Raw genomic sequence first — 6,000 nt, 5'->3', positions numbered from 1 at the left:
CATATTTGTAACTAGAGCCTCTCAAAGATCTTATACTACCCACTGCCTCTTCGAGTGTCATACGGTGTTTAACAATTTGGAATGTTGCATGAAGGTGTTGAGGATGTTTTTCTATGAGTTTTTCTAGTAAAATACCATATCGGTTTCCATCAATGCCTGCTGCTAAATAATTCACCGCCAAAGGCTCCTCTAGGTCTGTTATCTCAGATATAGCTTGACGAAAGCGACCTAAATAGCTTCTCAGAGATTCGCTAGGCCGTTGTCTCATCATAATCAAAGATTCCGTAATTTTGCCCCCTTTCAAGTTGCTTGAAAATCTTGTTTGAAATTTAATCTTCAACATAGTCCAAGAGTCGATTGACCTAGATGGGAGATTGTTGTACCAACGTAGGGTTGTGCCTTATAAGCATGTAGAGAAGAATTTGCAACGGGTGACTTTTGAGTGTTCGTAAAACACCATTCGACCGTCAAAGGTGTTATGGAAACCCGATGGGTCAGAGGATCCATCAAATTGATCAAGTGCCAGAGTTTTTAAAGTCCTGTCTATTTTTGCTTTCTCGATGCTTCGAGAGAGAGGGCTTTCCACCGGGTCTTCGAACCTCGATTGAGTGCGAACTAGATCTCGCAATTGGTCCATATCTTCCTGTATTTCTAAGAACTCCTCCTGTAAGATTGAGTCTGTTGACACTGACCCTTGCGAAGTTCCCCCTGAAGACACTGTCTTAGGATGTCGGGGTCTTGAATATATAGACTCAGTAGAAACCTCATCTTCATCATAATAGTAATCATCATCATCCTCTGAAAGCTTTATATAATCAAGTTCCTCATCACCACATTCCTTAATCAACGCTTATTTCAACTCTTGCTGCAAACGATGAATCTCTCTTATTTTATCCAATTTCGCCTCTAGTCTTTGAGTTTCAGCTTCTAACATCTTGAGCTCTTCATCTGAGCCTTCTACACCGTCTATCTCCTATTCTCGTAAGAGTTTCTTTTACTACAACTTTTGTAAATGCAACCTAACATCACTGGAGAGCACCTGCTTCCCCTTTTCTGTTAAAATATGAGAGTGAGTATCCTTAATCATTTTCCTCTTGCGTTTGACTGGTTGTCTCTGCGCCTGAGATCCTTCAGGTGGGGGGTTTTCCTCCACCGGAAACAACCGTCTTGGTTTAAGGGTCGACGATATTTTATCATTTTCTGCAGGAGCAACATGTTCTGATTTTTGAATAGTTTGGATCTCTGTCGTGTTCCCACATTTCTCTGGATCTGTTTCTTCAATGATCATGTTGGAGTATCAAATTTAAGAGCTCCTTCTAGCGTCAAATGATGACCCTAAGTTTGAGCCATGTTTATATGAGGAACTATACTCTTTATTGATACTTATTTTTCCAACTTTTTACAAGTAGGACAATTAGCCTATATTTATATGGAACCTTTAACGGGCTTTTCCCCATACAACTGGGCTTCTATTGGGCTTTTTATTACAAACATCTATTCTAAGGTTCTAATTTCATATTCGAAGTCCTCTTCCTTTCCTTGGCCCAACACTTTCCAAAAGTACCATGCAAAAATTTGAATGTTAAGTGAAATCAATGGCTGTCATGTAGATGACAGATTCACTGGCTCGGTTTATATCCTGATCCAACTTTTATCGTAATTATACTTTATTGGAAACATCTACATGAGGATCTATGAAAGAAAAAGATCAAAGTTAGGATATGATTTTCATAATTTGATGAAAAAAATTACGAAGCCAAGGGTTACGGAGGACAAAAGTTGCAACCAACAAAGAAAAAAAGCATTATACAGACAGGACTCATGAATAAAGCAACTGATCTTTCCTGGAAACTGTTGTTTATAATGATCAAGTGAACCAGCAACTAAATTGACACAATACTACACTCTAAAAAATATATCACGATTCTCGGCCTAAATGTTGGACAACATATTATAATTTACATTAAGGTTTTTTGAAAAACACAAGCAATTTAGAGTGATTTTAGATTTTCTTTCCTCATTTGTGCTATGTGATTTGTATTTTTATTATATAATTATTTGATAACTACTTGGATTAAAAATATGAATAGTGTGTAGCCTTACTTGTAGACTGCAAATTTGTTGTATGGATGCATTAGAGGACATTTTACACATTAAATTATAGGTAGGTAGCTAACTAATAGATGTGATGGAAGTTCATATACAATGCTGACCTTTTTATAAATAATTTTAATTCAAATAAAAAATTAAAATTTTACCTCCTAATAAATGTAGACCTCACTTCTTTTGGGAGCACTTTCTTCATTGTTTCCTGTAATATAAATATTGAATATTTTAAAATTAAAAAATGAAAATGATTCATGACTTCTGTTAAACCTTGTATATGGATCAATTTTTTTCTTAAGGAAAAAAATTCATGTTAACAATTTTAGGCTATATCTTAATAAAAAAATCTAAAATCGAACTTAATGTAATTTGATTTACCGTAATATAATAAATAAACATAGATGTGTACATATAAGCATGTAACAGTTAATCATGGTTTGAATCAAGTTCTTCTTCTCGTATGGTTACACTAAATATAAAATAATTTTTTTTTGTTTAAGAAAATCTGAACACAAAAAATCAAGATGATTTAAAATGTAATCATAATAAAGTATACATTCATTACTTTGTAAAATGACCCATTCCCGAGCACAAATACACACACACACATATATATATATATATATTAAAAATTGATTCAGATGACGGGGTAAGTCGATTCATATTAAAATCAAGATGGTTAGCATTTTATAATTATAACTGATTTTATTGAGTTATAACTCAAAAATAGTATACTACTAGAACAATTAATTCAATTTTGGTATAATAGGAATGATAGGATAGCAAATATATTTTAAAATTTTGAGATTATATTGTTCAATGATTTTATTGAGTTACAGTTCAAAAATAGTTAGAGTATTAGAACCGTGATTTAAATTTTTTAAAATTTATTTGGAAAGAGACGTAGATCGGAAGGATGGATGATGTGTAAAGTGTCAAGGCTAGATATAGATAAGGGATGGATGTAAGGGTAGATATAGATATGGGATGGATGATGTAAAGTAAGGGTAGATATAGATAAAGGATGGATGGATGATGCACATGGTAGATATAGATAAAGGATGGATGGATGATGCAAAGTGGTCACACGAGGACGTGGGAGCGACTTTCAGCACATAAACATAATCGGAAAAAAATTAACACAAAAATTATAAAATTCATGAAAAATACTTAATTCAAACGCTCATATTAATCTTAATAATTGATTGGAGTGGGTAATGAAAGATGCATGAATCCCAATACAATCCACTCGCACAATTTTTCTCTCTTGCTATGTCCAATTAAGGCACCGATGAATGATGAAAAATGGTTTGATGAGGAAGATGTGGGATTTGAGCATATAAACACAAACAAAATGTTAAAAAACCTAAAATCTTAACTTCAAGGATTCATGAAAAAATTGTTAATTCAGAGGCTCGAAATCTTACGAGTTGATTGAAGTAGATACCGAAAGATCTACAGATCTGAACATATTCCACTTGCACAATTTATGTTTCTTTCTATATCCAAGCAATTGGTTGAGAATCGTCCAACAATCTACAACAAGAACGATTGACCGTGAATTGTCCAACGATCTGGAACAAGAACGATTATACAAACGTGTGCTCTCTCAGTGTTTCTCTCACTTGTGGGCGGCTAAGTATTTCACTGTATATGATATGAGTAATATTATTTTGAGAAGGAAATACATTTTGTGTGTATATAAAGGCAAGAGGAAAATCATATTTCCCTAAAGTGTTCAATAAAATTACTATTCCAACCCTCTATATCATATTTGCAATTTTGTAATTAATTTATATAATTTTATCTAGTTAAATGTGAAATAATGTTATATTCGTAACTAGTATTTTTACAAACCATTTAGTACAATATATTTAACCAACTTGAAAGGCATGAAGAAATTTAGAAAATGTAATATTTACTTTCTACTCTTTTTTGGATAACAACCTTGTAACTAATTTTTTGACATTAACTTAAACACGGTATATTAATATACATATTAAAAAAATTACGATGAGTAATGAGAAGAACTCCCTTCATCCAGTTTTTCCTTTTCATTAATCAGAATTCATATTTTATTCAATCAAACAAAAAAGGGTGATAATTGTGCTAATATAAAATTGAGACAATGATATTCACCCTCTATTTATCATAATTATTGGATCGGACAAATCATTTGGGATAAGAAAAAAATAGTAGAAATGGACAACAAGACTAAAATGGACGGAGTGTATATAACATTACAAAAAAAAGTATAGTTCTGTGTAACATGTAAAATGGTCTAATATATGAAATTTACCAAATTCGATTCTCTAAGAAATTAGACTTCTTTTACTTAGATTATATTCAAGAGTATTGAATATCCTAGAGTTATATCACTATCTTCAATGGAAGATCAAGAACATAGGTATTCTACATAGTACTCATATTAATATACGTTCTTTTGCTTTTTCCAAACTTTCTAATATTCTTTTAAATTGTAAGGATGATAACTACAATTCTATAAACTTGCAGGAACTTTGTGGAATCATGATTTAAAGAAAAGTCTACAGAACATAAGATTTCATGTTCAATTGTTAGGTTCAAATCACATATATTTGAGAGGTGAAGTTGTCTCTTGGTGAAGAAAAAAATGGTCAAAGGTAAAGAATAATGATTTTAGATTTGCCTTATTTAGTTTGAAAGAGTATCGACAAGACTTGTTTTTTATCCTAAATTTCTAACAACTATTGTGTTCCTCTCATGTTAAGTAGTTCACTCATGGATGTAAATTTATTAATGTGTTCTATTATGTTAGAATTAGGTGTGTAGATCTATTAAAGTATTTTGTTGTTCGTTTATGAAGATGTTATTGGTATTTCATGTTCGTCAAGAGCATGGGTGTAGATTGATCATCAAGGTACTCTGTTAACGAGAATGTCCTATTGTTGAGGCTCTTTAAGCATATATATTTCTATTTACTACTAAGAAGCAGGCACCCAAAAATAATCTTCCAGCCTCTCCAATGTATTTGTAAATATCCATCTACAAGTCTAGTAAAAAAGTAATGTGTAGAATTAGAAGTGAAATTGGAAAATGAGGAGGATGGACAGACGGAGGATGATATCTATGCATCCAAAATTTGTAACACAGTAGTCTATCGCATGGTTTTCAACTATTTCATGTCATTCTAGTGTTGTATGTTTAGTACACATTGTTACGTATTAATCATTAGTAAACGACTACCTACAAAATTTTTAATATTTCATCTTTATATAATAGTATAGATATATCAAAATAAATATTTTATTTTATTTTGAAATTCTTCGAGGTGATTTTTAAGATCTAAAAATATTCAAAATACTACCCTTCTACTCTAAACAAACAAAATAAAGATATGTTTACACAAAATCCGAACCACGAGATCAAAATCAAATCAACCGTAATCGGCAGGACTCTCTAGTTCTCTCTCTAAGCAAGATTTCTTTTGAAATTCCTACAATGTATATGTATGTATTATATGAGTAAAATTCTATGAAGACCATGCTTTTCTTGGAGACCACTTATGTTTTGCAACTAAAATCTTGCATAAACATTGTAAAATGTAATATTTTACAAATTATATTCTACAAAGATCATTATTTTATTCAAAATATTGAATATCATACATGTACTGCATGTAGAATATTACAAAATATTTTATCCTACGAAACATGTTTAGTTTGCAAAAAAATTGTTTAAATTGCAGAATATACACATTATACTTATTAAACTTAAATGATATTCAATAATTTTAATAAATTAGTGATATTCATAAACATACTTCAGAAATATGGTCTCCATAGAACTTGACCCATATATATATATACATTTTTTCAAATAGAAATAATCCTTAAAATGAAAACTAGAAAATAA

The sequence above is a fragment of the Apium graveolens genome, unplaced genomic scaffold (genome assembly GCF_009905375.1).
Source record: "Apium graveolens cultivar Ventura unplaced genomic scaffold, ASM990537v1 ctg7863, whole genome shotgun sequence".
NCBI classification, from domain to species: domain Eukaryota; kingdom Viridiplantae; phylum Streptophyta; class Magnoliopsida; order Apiales; family Apiaceae; genus Apium; species Apium graveolens.
The sequence above is the reverse complement of the archived record's forward strand: the minus strand, read 5'-3'. Positions refer to the sequence as shown.